This window comes from Cnephaeus nilssonii, assembly GCF_951640355.1.
Source record: "Cnephaeus nilssonii genome assembly, chromosome: 11".
NCBI lineage: Eukaryota > Metazoa > Chordata > Mammalia > Chiroptera > Vespertilionidae > Cnephaeus > Cnephaeus nilssonii.
Window position 1 is genome coordinate 23,010,592 of NC_137082.1, and position 21,638 is coordinate 23,032,229.

Below are 21,638 nucleotides of genomic sequence, written 5' to 3' on the forward strand. Positions count from 1 at the left end.
ACCAGAATAACTTCAGACTCAGAATTTCTTTACTTTTGATTTCCACCAAGTGTTTAATGAAGAATAAGACCCATTTCACATAAATTTCTCCAGATAATAGAAAGAGAGGGAAGTCACTCAGCTTCTTCTTCTTTTTAAAATTTTATTGTTTGATTACAGTTTACATTCAATAATATTTTGTATTAGTTTCCAGCATACAGCATAATGAGTGGTTAGAAAATTACATACTTTACAAAGTGTTTCCCACAATATTTCAAGTATCCACAATGCAACATACATAATTATTACAATATTATTGACTATATTCCCTATGCTGTATTTTACATACCTATGACTATTCTGTAACTACCAACTTGTATTTCTCAATCTCTTCATCTTTTTCACTCAGTTTCAGATCCCCCTCCTGTCTGGCAACCATCAGTCTGTCCTCAGTATCTATGAGTCTGTTTCTATTTTGTTTGCTCATTTATTTTGTTCTTTAGATTCCCCATGTAAGTTATATGGTATTTGTCCTTCTCAGTCTGACTTATTTTGCTTAACATAATACCCTCTAGGTCCATCCCTGCTCTCTCAAATGATAGGATTTCATTGATTTTTTATGGCCGAGTCATATTCCATTGTATATAAGTACTACCACTTTCTTTATCCACTCATCTATTGATGGGCACTTGAATCCCTTCCATGTCTTACCTATTATAAATAATGCTGCAATAAACAAAGGGGTGCATATATTCTTTCAAATTAGTGTTTTGGGTTTCTTTGAATGTTCTCTCAAAAACGAAATCACTGGGTCATAAGGCAGTTCCATTTTTAATTTTTTGAAGAAGTTCTATACAGCTTTCCACAATGGCTGCCCCAACTAAGAGTGCATTGGGGTTCCCTTTTCTCCACATCATTGCCAACACTTGTTTATTGGCATTCTGACAGGTATAAGGTGATATTTCATTGTGGTTTTAATTATATTTCTCTGATTATTAGTGATATAGAGTACCTTTTCATATATCAATTGGCCATCTATATATCTTCTTCAGAGAAATGTCTATTCAGGTCCTTTGCCCATTTTCTAATTATATTGTTTTTCTGGTGTTGAGTTGTATGAGTTCTTTATAAATTTTGGATATTAATTCCTTATCGGATGTAACATTTTCTCCCATTCAGTTGGTTGTTGTTTTGTTTTCTTGATGGTTTCCTTTGCTGTGCAAAAACTTCTTTAGTTTGTTGTAGACTCATTTGTTTATTGTTTTCTTTGCTTCCCTTGCCTGAGGAGATATATCAGAAAAAGAAATATTGCTAAGAGAAATGTCAGAGATTTTACTGTCTATGTTTGTTTGTTTGTTTTCTAGGAGTTTTATGGTTTTGCATCTTACATTTAAGTCCTTAATTCACCAGGCTTCTTTTAATGCAGTCAGCACAACTTAATACCAAAACCTAATGAGGATATTATAAAAAAGAAAAATGATAGGCCACTTTGCCTCATGAAAGCTGATGCAAAAACTAAACAAAATATCAACAATCTTAACCCAGCAAAATATAACTTGAGTAATAATACATCATGATAAGGTAGAGGTGGTTTTGAGACTACACATTCAAACCTCAATCAATATCATTCACCACATGGAGAGAATAAAGGACAAGGTATTTGGTAAAATTCAATATTCACACAAAATACTTATAGCTAACTAAGAATAGATGGCAACTTTCTTAAGCTGATTAATGGTGTGTAAATAAGCTTCCACTATAATATTGGAAAGGAGACAAAAATACCTGCTATCATAACTTCCAGTCATTATTGTACTGGAGGCTAAGCCAGTGTAGTAAAGAAGAGTAAAAAAATAAAAAGTGAAAGAATATGAAATGAAGAAACAAGTGTCATTATTTGCAGATGTGTATGTAGAAAACTAAAATAAAAATGTTTGTATTTATTAATAAAAATCACAAGGTCACAGATACAAAATCAATTTAGAGAATCATTTTAATTCTATAGTACATTAAGAAACAAAAAATGCTGTTTTTAATCAATGTCTTTCACTCGGGCATGGAAAACCTTGCATATTCCTGCTAGATTAGATTTCTGTCTATGATGAAGGAGATCATAAAATTGCTGTGAACACTGTTCACGCTCCTTGGAGTATTTAAAGTTTTATTTAAGTAGTGTATACATTTTTGTTGTTGCTATTCCAAAACACAGGTATTTTTACCAAAGTGCTAAAATGTAATCCATTAAAAAGGATATAATTTATAATACTATAAAAATCCAGATACTAATTAAAAATTAAATGAAGGATTTTTAAAATGTCAAGAGAAAAAACATCTAAAGAAGCTCTTTAAAAATGGAGATTTACTATTTTTTATATTGAAAGGCTCAACACATTTTAGATGTTAATATTACTAAAAATTAATCTATGAATCCAATGAAATCCCTTTAAAACTGCCATATTGTTGGTAGAAATTAACAGGCTGATACTAAATTAATATGTGAATAAGGGCAAGTGTGTAAGGATGAGAGGGGCCAATAATCTGGAAGATTAAACTCCTGGGTATGATAACTTATACTCCCCTGGATATAATGACTTATAAAACCTCAGTAAATAAATCTGTCTGGAGGATAGATAAATAGAACAGAATTTAGAATCTAAAACAGATCATGCGCATCAGACAAAAGTAACACTGCACACTTTCACCACTCCTGTTCGACATAGTTCTGGAAGTGCTAGCCATAGCAATTAGACAAGAAGAAGAAATAAAAGGCATCCAAATTGGAAAAGAAGATGTAAAACTGTCATTATTCGCAGATGACATGATACTGTACATAGAAAACCCTACAGATTCAATAAAAAATTATTAGAATTAATAAATGAATTGGCAATGTAGCAGGATACAGAATTAACGCCAAGAAATATCTGGCATTTCTATACACCAATAGTGAACTTACAGAAAGAGAGACTAAAAAAAACAACCCCATTTGTCATTGCACCAAAAAAATTAAGATATCTAGGAATAAATTTAACTAAAGAGGTACTCAGAAAACTACAGGACACTGAAAAAAAGAGATAGAGGAAGACATAAACAGTTGGAAGAACATACTGTGTTTATAGATTGGTAGAATCAACATCATTAAAATGGCCATACTACCCAAAGCAATCTATTGATTCAATGCACTCCCCATTAAAATACCAACAGCATATTTCACAGACCTACAACGAACTTTCCAAAAATTCAACAGGAATAAAAAAGACCCCAAATAGCTGCAGCAATCCTGAGAAAGAAGAACAAAGTAGGAGGGATCTCAATACCAGATATCAAGCTGTATTACAAAGCCACTGTTCTCAAATCTGCCTGGGACTGGCACAAGAACAGACATATAAATCAATGGAATAGAATAGAGAACCCAGAAATCGAACCAAGCTACTATGCTCAATTAATATTCGATAAAGGAGGCAAGAACAGACAATGGAGTCAAGACAGTCTCTTCAATAAATGGTGTTGGGAAAATTGGACAGATACATGCAAAAAAAAAAAAAAATGAAACTAGACCACCAACTTAAACCATACACAAAAATAAACTCAAAATGGATAAAGGACTTAAACATAAGGTGGGAACCATAAAAATATTAGAGGAATCCACAGGCAGCAAAATCTGAGACATATGCCAAAGCAATTTCTTCACTGATACAGCTCCTAGGGCAATGGAAACTAAAGAGAAAATAAACAAATGGGACTACATCAAAATAAAAAGCTTTTGTACAGCAAAAGAAACCATCATGAAAGAACATATTTGCCAATGTTATCACCGATAAGGGTTTAATCTCCAACATTTACAGGAACTCATACAACTTAACAAAAGGAAGATAAACAACACAATCAAAAAATGGGCAATGGACCTAAATAGATACTTTTCGAGAGGGGACATAAGGAAGGCCAAGAGACATAAGAAAGCATGCTCAAAGTCACTAATCATCTGAGAGATGCAAATCAAAACGACAGTACAGTACCATCTCACACCTGTCAGAATGGCTCTCATCAACAAGTCAACAAATGACTTGGGCTGGCGAGGATGCGGAGAAAAAGGAACCCTTGTGCACTGCTGGTGGGAATGCAGACTGGTGCAGCCATTGTGGAGAACAGTATGGAGTTTCCTCAAGAAACTAAAAATGGAACTCCCATTTGACCCAGTGATCCCACTTCTAGGATAATATCCCAAGAAACTAGAAAGACCAATCAGAAAAGATTTATGTACCCCTATGTTCATAGCAGCACAATTAACCATAGCTAAGATTTGAAAACAGACTAAGTGCCCAATAGCAGATGAGTGGATTAAAAAGCTGTGGTACATCTACACAATGGAAGACTACGCTGCGGTAAAAAAGAAGGAATTCTTACCATTTGCAACAGCATGGATGGAACTGGAGAGCATTATGCTAAGCGAAATAGGCCAGTCATAGAAAGATAAATATCACATGATCTCACTCATCTATGGAATATAATGAACAACATAAAGAGATGAACAAAAACAGATCCAGGGACAGAGAAGCATTGATCAGACAGTCAAACCTCAGAGGGAAGGCAGGGGAGGGTGGGGGTAAAGGGGAGGGATCAACCAAAGGACTTGTATGCATGCATTTAAGCCTAACCAATAGACACAGACACCAGGGGGGTGAGGCCATGAATGGCGGAGTGGGGGGGGGGGGCAATGGGGGGATAAGGACACATATGTAATACCTTAATCAATAAAGAAAAAAATTATAAAAATAATAATAATAATAGCTAATGTTAGTAGCCCCAAGGAACAGTAAACAAATCAATTTATTATTTATCAGAGCTCTAAAAAAAAAAAAAAAAAAGTAACACTGCAGAGTAATAGGTAAATAATGATTTTTCAATTAGTGGTTCCAGGCCAACTAAATGCCCATATAGAAAAATGCGAATTTTCTCATATTATCATCTACAGAAAATCAATTCCAGGCTGATCATGATTCTAGAACAAAATATAAATGGTAAACAATAAAGCTTCTGGGACCTAATGTAGGAAAATGCCTTTATATGACTGGGGGAGGAAAAGATTTCTTAAGCAAAAAGCCCAAACTGTGAAGACATAGATGAATAAGTAGCACTTAATTATCACTTACCACAAATAAAAAGATGGATAAAGTGGGAATTAATTAAAATCAGAAACTTCTGTTCATCAAAACACACAATTAAGAGAATGAAAAGGCAAACCAGAGTATGAGTAAAGATATTTGCAAAATAAGTAACTTCTGTCTACAAAGGACTTGTATAAAAAGAATATAAGCATTCCTGTGAATTAATTAGAAAAATGAAAATAATCCAATGAAAAAAATTCCTATATGGTTATTTCACAAGATAAGAGATTATCCAATGGACCATTAAACATATGAAAAAGTACACAACTTCATTACTCTTGTGGAAATACAAATTAAAATCATATCATAATACCTATTATTACATACCCACCAGACTGCTTAAAATGATCTAGAATGACAATACATCTATGGTACATCTAGTGGTACATCTATGGAACAACTGGATCTCTCACATTTTGCTGATGGAAACATAAAATGGCACAACCACATGGAAACCTGGTCAGTTTCTTTCTTTTTATTTTTTAAAATATGTTTTTATTGACTTTTAAGAGAGAGGGAGAGAGAGAGAGAAACATCGATGTGAGAAACACTGATCGATTGGCTCCATATGCACCACAACTAGGACCAAACCCAAAATCCAGGCATGTGCCTTGACCTGGAATCGAACCAGCAACCTTTCAGTGCATAGGACAATGCTCAACCAACTGAGCCTAGCTGGCCAGAGCGAACCTGGTCAGTTTCTTATAAAATTAAACCTATATTTACCATGTGACCCTCCAAAGATAATTATGCTCCTTGAACTCAGTAGAAATGTAGACTTACGTGCAGCAAAAGATATGTAAAAAAATTGCTATAGCAACATTATTCGTAATAGCCCAAATTTGAAACAAGCCAAATGCCTATTGGTATTACAGTATTTTCTGTTATTTCCATGCAAGCAAGCACTGACTATCAACAACCTCAATAAATCAGACAAACATAAATGTGAACAAAAGAAACCACTCACAAAAGAGAACATGCTGCATTATCCCTTATATAAAGGTTGAAAATGCTATTAGAAGATAACTTTGGGAAGGACAGAGGGCATAGTTACTGTAAGAGTCAAAAAGTAGCTGATGAGATGTGGGATTATCCTGGTTTGGGGTCTGGTATGTTCACTTTGTGAAAATTCATTGAAGTATACATATGTGATTTGTTAACTTTTCTTAAAGTGTGGTATATTTTTAAAGTATTGAAAATTTTATTTATATAAATAAAATTACATACTGAATTGAAGTTACGATTTTTAAACTGTGCTATTATAAGTTTTAAGGCAAGATTTTTAAAAATAATGAGGAACATTCAATCTCATTGTTACTAAAATATTGTATGTGTGTACTATTCATAAATAAAACATACTATATAATGAAATAACAATACATAATGAAACAGAAAAGAAAACTACTTAAGTAATGGCTTAAAATATTTATATCATCCTTTCTCAGTTTTTACATTTCTATTTTGTTTGAGCTTTATAACGTACAATATACCTTATTGCAGCAGGTCATATATTTAAGTTATACATATACCTACATGTATGGTATACATACATAAGTACATATGGTAAAATTTTTATTAATAGAATTAATAATTAAAAGCACATGAACACCAGTGATGTAACTGATTAACAATGCCACCAGAGTGATAAGCTAACAGCCAGCTGGGAGTCAGGAAGTTTTCACAGGTTTATAACCTTCAGGAGTTTGTAGGAGAGCAGTTTAAGTATATTTATAAGGAACCAAACTCCTTAAATTAAAATTTTATTCACTTACTCAACTAGTAATTGTTCTACAATATTGGTTTCAGAGGTAATATCATGTTATTAAAAGAGCCGATAACCCTGGCCATGTGACTCAGTGAGTTGGAGCATTGTCCTGCACACCAAAAGGTTGTGGTTCGATTCCTGGTCAGAGCACATACCTAGATTCTGGGGTCCATCCCTGGTCCACATGCATACATGAGGCAACCAATCAATGTTTCTTTCTCACATCGATGTTTTTATCTCTCTTTCTTTCTCTCTGTCTAAAAATCAATAAAAACATATCCTTACAGCAGGGTTTTTTTTTTTTAAAAGAGTCAATAAAGTCAGAAAGACTCCACTTTAAATCCTTGTTCTATATTTATTGGTTATCTGATCTTGTTCAAGTTTTTCATCCCTCTCTTCCTTGTATCTTGATCTATAAAAATATGCATAGATGATCTCTAATAATTGATATTTAGAGAAATAAATTAAATATCATATCTAACAGGTCTTAGCACATGCCTGGCACATAATAGTTGGTCCATAAATGTTCATTATTTTGTCCAACATCCCCCTTATTAGTCTGAATTATTATCACCCAAGTTGGTAGCTGATGCTTGTATGAACTCTACCAGTTGGAATGAAAGTATAATTTTCGACATCAGAATAAGCCATGCAATTCTCCATCACCAACCTGTACAAATATCAATAACACTCCCAGGCCATTTACATAATATAACTTACATTGATTTGGACAACTTTTAATATTAGCAAAAATTTTAGGATTCCTTTACTCTTAGATTAACTCAGCAACATAGCTCTACCATATGCAATGTACTTTCAGATTTCCCCCTATTTACAATATAAATAGTATTCATGAGAGTTATGACTGAAAATGCTGTCTTCTAACTGCTGGTGACATTTTGGAGAGGGAAAATATTGACATATTCTATTGCCAACTTGCCTCATTCTGTCTTCCATTATGACATTTAAACCTGAAAAATCACAACATGGTGATACTTGAACAAAGGACCCCATTATCTTCTGCTTTACTTGTATATCCACTTCCTGCCCATTTCTTGCCTAATGTATTTCATCTGCTGATAAACTCCATGCCTAGAAAAAACTAACTCACCTTGCCAAATTATTTGCCAGGGTCAATTTTGTATTCAAATTGCCTTTTCATGTGTCTTAAATTTTTCAAAAAGAGTTTGGCTTCTTCCTATTTCAATTTCCGTGTAGCATTACCATTCAATTTTTGCATTTGACAGCCCTGCAGTGGGTCTGGATTAATAGCCAGCATGATGTGCCTATGTTCTCTGAGCCTACTGCTCTCAATTGTGAAATTACTTTTTTTTTCTGCTAAGGAAATAGAATGTGTATAGTTGATCCTGTGGCACATAATACAATCACGTAGATGAATGAAAAATTAAGCTACATTATTTCAAATCATAAGCCTCCATTCTCTAGTAATATTATTAATACTTTGATATATTCAATGTATTTTATTTGAAGTGAATCAAAGGTAAAATGTCCCTTGAATAGGAAATCATCACTCCATTCCCAAATAGCAATAGAGCTTATGCTTATTTTATGAACTATAACTCAATGGTCCATGAGTAATGCCGTGAGGATTATCATGGCTGAGTCCATAGGCCTGCTGGGATGCTTTTGGGAAGTAATTACACTCTACTCCCACCTCAAAATGATGCCTAGCTACTTTTTGGAATTTTCCATGACTTACCCATGGACAATCAAGACCTTATGTCCTTGCACCCTCTCTCCCTCATTTAGCCACTTATCAGTTTTCTCTTTGCCCACGACTCTTCATAGAATAATCCCCATAATCACAGTAATATCAGTCATCTTGGCTGGCTGAGATGACCCGTTGACATATGAGACACAGTCATCCCCATATCTTTTTGGCCCAAATGTGGGCACTGGCCCAATCCTGGTTCCTTGGAACACCAGAGGCCAGGATGTAACTTTTAACAAGGCGTCCCTGACATTTGAAGATAATGAAGAGGTGCATGACCACAGACTAATGACAGCAACAACTCAAGTACAGCTGCATCTAAAGTCTCACCTTGGCCAGCCACAGCTTTATCATAGTTGATACTCACCAGATTCATTTCAGGCTTCTCTAAGTTCTAGAGTCACAAACAAAATTTGAATCTTAGAAAGAGGAAGATTCTTTTTCTTTAATTTTATTGTTCAATTACTATTTACATTCAATATTATTTTGTATTAGCTTCAGGTGCATAGCATAGTTGTTAGATAATTATATACTTTACAAAGTGATCCCCCAGACATTTCATGTCCACCTGACACCATACAAATTATCTAATATTACCAATTATATTCCATTTTATACTTTACATTCCCATGTTGATTTTGTAACTACCAACTTGTATTAATTAATCTTTTCACCTTTTTCATCCAGTTCCCCAACCCCCCTCTCCTCTGGCAACTATCCGTTTTTCCTCTGCATATGAGTCTATTTTTTTATTCCTTTATTTTGCTCCTTTTTAATTGATTTTTGAGAGGAAAGGAGAGGGAGAGAGAGAGAAAAACACCAATGATGAGAGAGAATCATTGATCAGCTGCCTTCTGCATGCCCCACACTGGGGATCGAGCCCACAACCCAAACATGTGCCCTGACTGGAAATCGAACCATAACCTTCTGGTTCATAGGTTGAAACTCAACCACTGAGCAATGTCAGCCTAGATTCCACATATAAGTGAAACCATATTGTATTTGTCTTCTCTGTCTGACTCATTTTACTTAGCATAATACCCTCTAGGTCCACCTAGACTGTCTGAAAAGGTAGTTTTTTCTGTTCTTTTCTATGGCTGAGTAATATTCCATTGTGTAAATATACCACAGCTTTTTTATCCACTCATCTATTGATGGGCATTTGGGATACATCCATATCTTGGGTATTTTAAATAATGCTTCAATGACCATAGGGGTGAATATATACTTTCTCAGTAGTGTTTTGGGTTTCTTTGGATAAAACCCCAGAAGTGGAATCACTGGGTCATAAGGCAGTTCCATTTTAAATTTTGGGGGACTTCCATGCTGTTTTCCATAGTGGTTATACCAATCTGCATCACCAGCAACATTGCAGAGAGTTCCCTTTTCTCAAAATTCTCTCCAATACTTATTTGTTGATTTATTGATGATAGCCATTCTGACAGGTATGAGGTGATAGAGATTGTTACACACCTTTATTTAAAATTTGTGTAATGAACTCAATTATATTCCCCCCTAAAATATGTCTATGTCCTAATTCCCCAGAACCTATGATCATACGGCAGAAGATGTGATTTTGCAAAGGATCTTGAAAAGGGGAACTCAATCCTACATTATCTGGGTGGGCCCCCTAAATATAATCTCATGTAAACTTATAAGAGAGAGGCAGAGAGAGTTTGGGGACAGACATTCAGAGGAAAATACACACAAAAGGGGAGGCAGTATGACCACAGATGCAGAGATTACAATCATGTGGCCTCAAAACAAGAAGTGGCAACAACACCAGAATTGGGGAGAGGCCAAGAATGAAATCTCCTCTGGAACCTCTGAAGGGAGACAGCCCAACCAACACCTTGATCTCCTATGTCTGGCCTCCAGAACTGTGAGAGAATACGTTGTTGCTATCTTAAGCCACCGAGGTTATGGTAATTTGTTGTAAAGGTCCTAGGAAATTGATGCAATCCGCCTCCCTACATTTTCATTCCTTCCCCAAGGTTAGCCCCTTCTGTTTCAAGGACAGAACTCAACACAAAGGGGTTCGGTGCTTTCTTGTGAACTGAGATTATTTAATTGGACCCTGAATTAGCATGGTCAGGGCCCAGTTATCTAGAGTAATTAAAAATATTAAAACCTTAGGTGGTGGTGTGTTGTTTTTGTGTGTGTGTGTGTGCTTTGTGTTTTTGTTGTTGTTGTTGTTGTTGTTGTTGTTGTTGTTTCATTTAGAAAACTAAAATAAGGTTCTGTGTAGGCAGTGATAAGAGTTCCTCTGCCTCAACCCGGTACAAGAACTGTGAATTGGGGCACCAGCATTTGCTGATGCTTATTCTATCTGGCACCGAGAAGCAACCAAAGGCCAAATTCTGTGAGAGACCAGAGGCCTGGGGAACTTCCTAAAGTTTTGTCTGCCTTTGCAGGGGTTGCTATTGTTTTACACGAAATTTGACTCTCACTCCATGCTCTCCATGATCCCATGCTCCCTGACATCACTCAAGCTGTCCCAACCTTTATGACTGAGGAAAAGAAGATCAAAGATGTGAATGTTACTCAACACAAAATGACCGGATTGAATGTAGAAAGGAACAGTTACACAAAACAAAAACAAAAGATCCAGGCATGGATTAATCTTTTCACAAGTCTGTGACTAAAAGAGACTTTGATCTTATTTCTTTTAGATTGTATACACAGTAGAAAGAATGAGTCAAAAGCTTTCCATGGGTGACTCATTACCAGGATAATTGATTAAGGAAACATCAGTTCCCTTCAGGAGAAACCCAACCCCAATGGCTCTGACCAGAGACTCAGAAATAGCTCACCTCTGCTGTATTTCCTCAAGTTTTGGTTTCAGTCTTACCTGCACTTTGTTCACCTGACCTGGTATTAATACCTAGACAGAATTCCCATACTCAGCCCACTCTAGGTCTAAGGTTTTATACTTTGCAAATCTTAATTGGAAACTCCATGTTTCTGCTGGAAGGAGGTTGAGTGAGACAGATGTGAGGTGAAGTTTAGAATTAGCCGGTTCTTATACAAGAGAGCTTAGGAAAGTTATTGGTTATTCACCTTCTCTAATATGCAGTTGCTTAGTCTGCTAAGAGGAAACTGGCATTTATATACCAGAACTACTCTAAGAAATAAATACAGGGTTATTTGTAAGACCGTTCTTCCCCATAGATGCCTACATCATGGGTGAGCATAATACACTGCATTTTATTATGGACACACAATGAGAATTATAGAGGTTGCTAATTATGGATGTTCCTTCTTATAGAACAGGATCAGCAATTTTTTTTCAACGTATGACCAGATAGTATCTATGTTAAGCTTTGCAGGCCATGTGGACTCTGTCACAGCCCTTCAGCATGGCTCTTGTAGTGGGAAAGCCACTAAAGACAATATTAAATGAAAGGCATGTGGCTATGTTACTATAAAACTTTATTTAAAAAAAAAACACAAAAAAAAACAAACAAGTGTTGTCTGTTCAGGATGCTATTGCAAAATATTGTCTGTAAACAACACACATTTATTTCTCACAGCTCCGGAGGCTGGAGGTCTGAGATCAAGGTGCCAGCATGGTTGGTTCCGGGAGGGGCCCTCTTTTTGGTAACAACTGTCACCTCTGTCTGTGCCTTCACATGGTGGAAGGAGCAAGGGATCTGTCTGAAGCTTCTTTTATGATATCACTAATACTGTTCATGAGGACTCTGCCCTCTGTACCTAGTCACCTCCCAAACACCCCAATTCTTAATAACTTTGGGGGCTAGGCTTTAACTGATGAATTTTGGGGAAATACATAAGTGGCACCTCAGATTTGGTCATGGGGCATAGTTTGCTGGTGCAGGCTATAGTTGACTCTCTCTGATCATGACAATAGGGAATATTAAGTTGGAAAACACAGCTGTCCCATATGATGTCAACCTCAAACATAAAGCGATAATTCCTGAATCTCAAATTCACCTTAAAGATTCCCTATCAGAATGAATTTACTCAAGATATAGCTGTTATACACTTACTGGGCCCACCTAAAGGTAAAAGTTGGGATTTTACCATTTAATGTAAATATTGCTATTTTTCCCTTTGTTCCTAAACTCATATTTTTCTACTTTTAAAGAACTTTGTTTATTTTGGTATCCTTACTAATTATAAACATAAAACCTGTTTGACATTATCTTTCTAAATGACAATTTAAAATATATAAAGTGTGATAGGTGCTGTGTGAACATTCAAATACCTTTTCAGCATAAACATATCCTATTCTCTTGGACTCAACATCCACTCTTCTTTTAAAAATTATTTTTGAGACAAACAGGCATAAAGTCCATGGATCTAAAATCTCAATTTATTTGTACATAAGCATACAACTTTTAAACACTCCCCAGCCAAGATCTACAACATTTCTTGCCCTACAAAGGCTCCCTTGTGCCCTTCCCAATCAGAACCAGCTGCAGGGTAATAATTATAGATTTTTTAAAAATTCCAAGTAACTTTTATTACCAAATTCTTTCTTGACCTTTATTTTCTAAAATTACTAGATCAATTGATCAAGCATTTTATAAAAAACTAGAGGCCCAGTGCATGAAATTTATGCACTGGTAGGGTCCCTAGTGGCTCCTTGCCTGGGGCCTCCCTCCCTTCCCCCAACTGGCTCACCCCCTGGTCAAAACTCGGAAGAACTCTGGTCAGTCGAGGGGACAATTTGCATACTACACTTTTATTATATAGTACTAGGGGCCCATTGCAGGAAGATTTCTGCAAGAATAGGGCTTCCTGCGGTGGTCTCTGCCACCCCGCTGGCTTCCCTCCCTTCTCCACCAGCCTGCTTGCTTGCTTCTCTGTAGCTTCACTCCCTTCTGCAATGCTTGGCTTCCTTCTATGCTGTCTTCAGTCTTTGCTCTGTGCCTGGATATGCAAATTAACCACCATCTTGGTTGGGTTAATTTGCATACCCACTCCTGATTGTCTGGTGGGCGTGGCTGGTGGGCGAAGTGGAGGTACTGTCAATTTGCATGTTTCTCTTTTATGAGATAGGATATTTTGTCTCACCTCCAATTGTTCTGTTCATGTAAACAGTTGATGAACAACCTTTTTGCAGAAAATTCACCAGTTTACCAGGTGTGCCAACAAGGCTTACTGTCTGTTATTGCCAGGGACTTTCTCCTTGCAAAGATTTCTTCTGGTTGGAAGGAGTCCAGTTCACAATCCAGCACATACCATAAGCCCAGTGATTTCCGATTTTTGCCAAGAGTTTCCCATTTTTTGCCCTTAAACTACTGTAGCTTCTTAACAGTTATGTTTCTGAGTTACTTGTGCAAATTAAACTTTATATCTTCTTAAAATGAAATATTTATAACAAAATCTGATTGTAATATTTTAAAAGCACACAAACAAACAAGCAATTGGAAGGCAAAAATTTAATGGCAAATCTTTATGAAAAATGAGGAAATTTTAAAGTAATTATTTAACTATGGATATCCTCATATATCTAATTTGTTTTTAAGAAAACTGCACTTATAGTGTGGATAGTAATAAATCATGGTCAGAATCTCTATGCATCACTTTAAAAGGGCATTTTTTTTGTGTGTTAGGAGAAACACTTGAAATTTTACTCAAGGTGGTGAAGATTAACCACTCTATAGATATTTAAAATTCAACCAAAAGAATTAGTGTGGTCATGCTACACTAATTACCTGGACATACATGTTTAATAATGGGTAATGTCGATTGAATTCTACCACATTTACATATTTGTAAATATACTGGATCACTTAGTTATTGTTGCTTAATGAACTCCCCAAAACATGATAGCTTGAAATTAATATCAATTAACTCCTAATTCTGTGGGTCAATTCCATATTTCTGCTGCCTTGGCAGGGATTGGCTGACTGTGGTTGAGGTGACCCATGCTAGCTGTAGTCTAGCTGAGGACTCCCTGGACTAGAATGCCTCCTCTTGATGGCTGATCTCTATTAACATGATCTCTGATCTTTCTAATCTTCCAGAAAGTCAATTCAGACCTCTCCCTTCTGCAGGGATCCTACAGAAGAGCAGAATTAAACAAAGCTTCTTTCAGCCTAGATGCAAAACTGGCCTCAATGTATTTTGCCATATTTGATTGCTGTGATAAAAAGAAAATGTTAAAGGCAGCCAGAAAAATTATACAACACATAAAGAGAAACAAAAATAAGGATGAAATTAATATATGAAAAGGATAACAAGTAAGTAAGGTTGATCTCAGAAATGCAAGGTTGGTTTAATATTGGAAAATCAATTTATTTCATCATATTAGAAAATTAAGTAAAAGAAAACAAAAATAGGTAGTCATCTTATGACATAGGAATAGAAGGGAACTTCCTTAATAAAAAAAGGGGGGGCACATTTAGAAAAAACCTACAGCTAACTTTATACTTAATATTTAAAAATTAAATATTTTTCCCGTTAAATCTGAAAAAGACAAGTATACTAGTATATGCTCTCATTATTTTATTCAACATTGCATTTATAAAATTTTATGAAAAAATTTTTAAAGTGACTAGAACTAATAGTAAGCTTATTAAAGTTTCAAAATGCAAAATCAATATCCAAAAAGGAAGGATGAGAAAGGGAAATTACCAAGAGATATAACAAAACTTTTGAAGATGATGGATGTTTTCATTATCTTGATGCTGTAATGGTTTCATAGATTTACACATATGTCAAAACATCAAATTTCAATATGTGCAGTTTATTATATGTCAATCATAACTCAATAAGTCTGTTTTAAGAAAGAAAATTACTTGCTCCTGATATACTTTTCATTTTCTTTTAGGAAATTTTGCCTTCAAATGCACTGCCAAGCAAAGTCTATATGAAATGAGTGAAATGAGTGATTATACTCTGAACTGTAAAATATTGACCAAAAATATTCCATTTTTTATAATTCAGAAAAGCACAAAGGGTAATTTTTATGAGGAAAATAATCTAAATAAATAAGCCCTACCCTCTCGTTGCAATTATGCATAAAATGTGTTTAAGATAATCCATGGGGATTCATCCAATTCCGCCCAGTTTGATATGTTTGCTGAAATGTTCTTGTCACTACACTCAGCCATAGAGAATGAGGACTGATTTTACATGGATTTCTAGCCTGTGTGTTGTTACACAGCTTCTACTCTATGTGTTGCTTGAGTTTGAAGCAGGCCAACCATAGAACTAATATTTGATGAGGCCCTGAATAAAAATATGAAAAACTACTACTCAATTAAAATATAGGTTCACAGGGTCAGAGAATTAGAAGGGGTTTTTAGACCATTAGTTTTCAACTTGCTTCTCTAAATACCTTAGAATTCTGTAGTGGTATTTTGGGGCTTCCTGATTTTCTACTTCAAATTTACCTTTTTTAATATTTTAAATTATTTTGAATGTAGTTTAAATTGTTTTGAATATAGTTTAAATTATTCTGAATATAGTTTTTTAAAAAAATACATGCATTAAAATACACTAAATATACTGAGGATTACTGAAGATTTAATGTACTCTTGTGGGTAATTATTTTTGTGTAACTCTAAAATTTAGAGTCTAAATGAAAGCCCTCCTGCTGTCTCAGTTTAATTGAAGTGTATCTTGAGTTTGTGAAGGCTCCCCATGTATTTGGACTCCTGTAAATGTGTTGTGGATCTGAAGGTTGCTGCTCTGCACTCACCTCTTGTGACTTCAGGTGTGTGCCTGTCCTTCTATTTAAAACTGTACAAGTAAGTTCACATCTACAGAAGAAGGACACCATGCTCTATGAAATGCGCAGGCATGTGAGTTTTGCATACCTACCTGTTGTGAAATCCCAATTGGTTGTGCAATAACAAGAAAATGTATAGTATACTCCATCATGGTGAAAATAAATTATGCAAAATGTTCTGTTAATTACATATTTAACATGGTTCTTAATGAATTTTATTTTAATACATTTTTTCTATTGGGATAAAACAATGATTTAATCCAGAAATGGATCACTGATGAAAAACAGAATATTTCATGTAAAAATATGATGATGCAAGAGACAAGACCAAAAAATGCTCCAGGTGAAATTATAAATCATGTTCTATAAATACCATTTGGATTCTTGAGCTGCAGCTAATCATACTGGAAACAGTCAATAAAAGCAAACGTTCCCCAAAAATGCTCACACAGTCACTTGCTAATAAGCTATATATAAAAAAGGCTACTATGCAAATTGTCCCCTCTTTCAACCCGGGGAACAGGAGTTCAATCGCTTGCTGTGATGTGCGCTGACCACCAGGGGGCGGTGCAGAACATGGTGGGTGACCAGCATTGGCAGCAGGGTGCTGAGGGAGAGAGGGAAGGAGGAGGCGGGGAGGCAGGGAGGCGGGGAACCTGATCCTGATCAGCCCTGATCACTGGCTAGGCCTAGGGACCCTAGCCATGCATGATTTTCATGCACCAGGCCTCTAGTAATAAAAAACATAATGTAGAGAGTATGAATTTACTCCTATACATTGTAGTAAAAGAACTATCATATTTTTTTTGAGTGTTTACTGTGAGCCAGGCCTGATTTTTTTCCAATTTTTTTTTATTGATTAAGGTATTATATGTGTCTACACCCCCCTATTGTCCCCCCCTCAACCCCACTCCCATACATGCCCTCACCCCCCAGTGTCTTTCGTCCATTGGTTATACTTATATGCATGCATACAAGTCCTTCAGTTAGAACTATCATATTTTTTTAACTTTTCTAAATTAAATTTTGTCTGACTCCAAGCCATGGTTGGTGAGGTTTGCTGTATTTTCTACCGCTCCTTTGACTAAACTTGACTGACTGCGTGCTGGTCTCCATCACAATATGGGCAATGATGATGACAAGGAGAGAAGTTGATCCAAGCCCTTCTGCACAAAGCCTTATCCAAAAGAGACTCCTGGCTTCTGCCTCCCACTTGAAGCTTTGCGATCATGGTCCAGACAGGTTCTTGGCAGTCGTGGAAGTTCTGCCACCTCACAGAGCAGTGTGTGGGAGTGGATGCAAATTCCCACCATGATGACACCCCCACCTTTCTTGTCCTTACCCTGGAGTCATCCATCCTCTAAGACAAACTACCTGTAGAACTCATAAGAGTCCAACTTTTTAAAAATATATATTTTATTGATTTTTTTACAGAGAGGAAGGGAGAGGGATAGAGAGTTAGAAACATTGATAAGAGAGAAACATCGATCAGCTGCCTCCTGCACACCTCCTACTAGGGATGTGCCCACAACCAAGGTACATGCCCTTGACTAGAATAGAACCTGGGACCTTTCAGTCCACAGGCCAATGCTCTATTCACTGAGCCAAACTGGTTAGGGCAAGAGTCCAACTTTTTAAAACAAAAACTGTTAATTCCCCTCTGGAGTCAGAGAAATTCAGATATTAGGATACAGTCTTCTCAGCTACTTCCAGGGCCCAAGTCCTGCAGACTACCTGTTGGTGCATGTGTTTGGTGACTGGACTGGAGTGGGGTGTGCTGACCAGGTGCAGGAAGGAAATAGCTCTCATTCTTTTTCAGATGCTTATAAGAGAAAGTCGGACAATTTTTCCTCCAGGTCATTCGGTGACTATAGTTATTTGCTATCATGGCTTACCTCTAGAATTTTTGCAAAATGATCTTAGGCACGTTTGCAAAATAATTCTATAGCTATTCCTGTGAAGTAACAATGTAATTTACAAACAAAATAATTTCAGCCTAAAAAAGTATTTTGGCTTCGTTTATTTTAAGTCAAACCATTAAATGTTATCAGGAACTTCATGAAAAAAGATAATAAAATAAGCTTATAGCATCATTTATTGTTAGTTAATGCCTTTCAATTTTCATGTATTTTAAAAAGGTGTTATATATATATTTTAAATACATGAGAACTGAAAGACAGTAACTTACACAGAACATAGAATTTTGTTGTTTATTAAATCCTAGAGGCCCAATGCATGAAAATCGTGCAAGAGTAGGCCTTCCTTCCCCCTGCTGCCAACACTGGCTTCCCTCTAGCACCCGGGACCCAGGCTTCCCTTGCAGCCCCAGCTTCGGCCTGAAGATCATCTGGAAGGACGTCTGGTCTAATTAGCATATTACGCTTTTATTATTCTAGATAGGGAGACCAGTATTTTCATCATAAATCATTTCTTCTGCACATTGCACACTATCTCCTTTTGATCCCTTTGACCTCTTGACCTTTTTAAAAATTTTCTAGTAATGTTTCTGTCCCCATATTTTATAGCCTATAAATAGTGTGAGACTGTATTTTGTAAATTAATTTACTCATTTCTGTTTTTCACAGGAGAATTCATGAGTAAATTATTGATTTTATTCTGTGTTCCTTTCTATACATTTTCATTTACTTCTTTTTTTTGCTTTCTCAACTTTCATCCTGTTCCTTTTGACATGAAAGTGTACTTTCTAACTCTTATGTGATTATCTCCAAAATGCTAGCAGTCACTATGAAACATATATTTCTCTATTATATAAAAGCAAGTTACCAATTATTTCTACTTACAAAGAAATTCTCTTTCCCTACAACTAATATTCTAATAAAATGGCCTATTTCTTTTACAAAAACATGAGTTTAATTCTGCATTTGAGTACATGGCATGTTAGTACCACAACCCTCTAAATATTCCTTAATTATTATACATTTTGTCTTTGTAATTTTTTTTCTGCTTGTAAATAATGCAACACTGAACATATTTACACTGAAATCTTCACATGAATGTTCATTTATCTCCTTAAGATACATTCTTATAAGCAGACCTTCTAAGGCAGATATGAGAAAAATTTAAGGCTTTTGTGTTGTTAACATATTTCAAAAACTTTACCCATATATTGGTAATGAGACCACTCCCAATGTGCAAGTAAGAAGAGACTTTATTAAATCCTTTCTCTCAGAATCAGATTTTAATTAAACTTCTTATTTTGAGATTATAGATTCATAGAAAGTTGTAAGAAATAATCCAGGGAAATCCATGCATATTTTACCCATTGTATCCCAATTAGCAGCTTGCAAAACTAGTATATCACAATGTCACAACCAGGACATTAGTGTGGATGCCGTCAAGATATGGACTGATTCCATCCCCACAAGTTTTCCTCACGTTGCACTTTAATAGCAACACCCACATCTTTTCTGCCCCCACACCCTCCTGATTTTCTGGAAACCACTAACCTGTTCATTTTTATATCTGTCATTTCAGAAATCATACAGAATGTAACCTTTTGGGCTTGTCTCTTTACAAGGAGCATAATTCTTTGGAGAGTCATTCAGTAGCTTGTTCTTTGTATTGCTGAGTAATGACCCATGGTAATAATGTACCACAGTTTGTGTAACCATTCACTCACTGAAGGATATCTGGGTTGTTTCAGATATGGGGCTATTACAAATAAAACTGCTAAGAACATGTGTGTTCATGTTTTTGTGTGAACACACATTTTCAGATCTTTGGGATAAAGGCCCAGGAGAGTGCATTTTCTGGGTCAGATAGCAGGTATATATTTATTGTTATGAGAAACTGCCCAACTGTTTTTCCAGAGTGACTGTATTATTTTACATTCTCATTAGAAATGTCTGAGTGATTCAGTTTCTTCTCATCTTCACCAGCATTTATTTTTTTAGTCATTCTGATAGGTGTGTAGGGATATCTCACTGTAGTTTAAATGGATCTTGTTACTTTTAATCTTTATTAATTAACTAGAGGCCCGGTGCACAAAATACATGCACGGGGGGGGGGGGGGGGTGTCCCTCAGCCCAGCCTGCACCCTCTCCAATCTGGGATCCCTCTCACAATATAGGACTGCTGGCTCCCAACTGCTCACCTACCTGCCTTCTTGATTGCCCCTAACCACTTCTGCCTGCCAGCCTGATCACCCCCTAACCACTCCCCTGCCAGCCTGATTGATGTCTAAATGCTCCCCTGCCAGCCCGATTACCCCTAACTGCCCTCCCCTGCTGGCCTGGTCACCCCTAACTGCCCTCCCCTGCAGGCCTGGTCCCCCCCCCCAACTTCCCTCCCCCCTGACAACCTGGTCACCCCTAACTGCCCTCCCCTGCCAGCCTCATCGCCCCTAACTGCTCTCCCCTGCTGGTCTGATCCCCCCTCCAACTTCCCTCCCCTGCAGGCCTGGGTCCCCCCCAAACTGCCCTTCCCTGCAGGCCTGGTTGCCCCCAACTTCCCTCCTCTGCCGGCCTGGTTAGTCCCAACTGCTCTCCCTTGCAGTCCTGGTCCTTCCCAACTGCCCTCCCCTGCTGGCCATCTTGTGGCAGCCACCTTGTGTCCACATGGGGACATTCATCTTTGAGCACATGGGGGCAACCATCTTGTATGTTGGAGTGACAGTCAATTTGCATGTTACTCTTTTATTAGATAGGATAGAGGCCTGGTGCACAGGTGGAGGCTGGCTGGTTTGCCCTGAAGGGTGTCCTGGATCAGGGTGGGGGTTCCCTTGGGACATGAGGCAGCCTGGGCAAGGGGCCTGTGGTGGTTTGCAGGCCAACCACGCCCCCTGGCAACCCAAGCATAGGCCAGGGCAGGCCAGGGCAGGAGGGAAGCTTGGCTTCCTCCATCGCCGAGGGCAACTCAAGACTCTGGCTCTCTCCAGCTCAGTGACCACCACCATATTTGTTTCTTCTATAATTGAAACTTTGTAGCCTTGAGCAGAGGCCAGGGCTGGCCAGGAAGCTTGACTTCCTCCATTGCCAGGGGCAACCCAAGCCTCCTGCTCGCTTCAGCTCCATGGCAGCTGCTATCTTAGTTGGGTTAATTTGCATACTTGCTCTGATTGGCTGGTGGGCATAGTGGAGTGATGGTTAATTTGCATGTTTCTCTTTTATTAGTGTAGGTACAATAAAATGATTTCTTAATTTATTTGGAGTTTTTTATCTTCTCATTTTAAAAAACATTTATTTATTTATTTATTCATTTATATAAAGAAACATTAATTTGTTATTTCACTTATTTTTGCATTCATTGGATGCTTTTTATATGTGCCCTGATCAG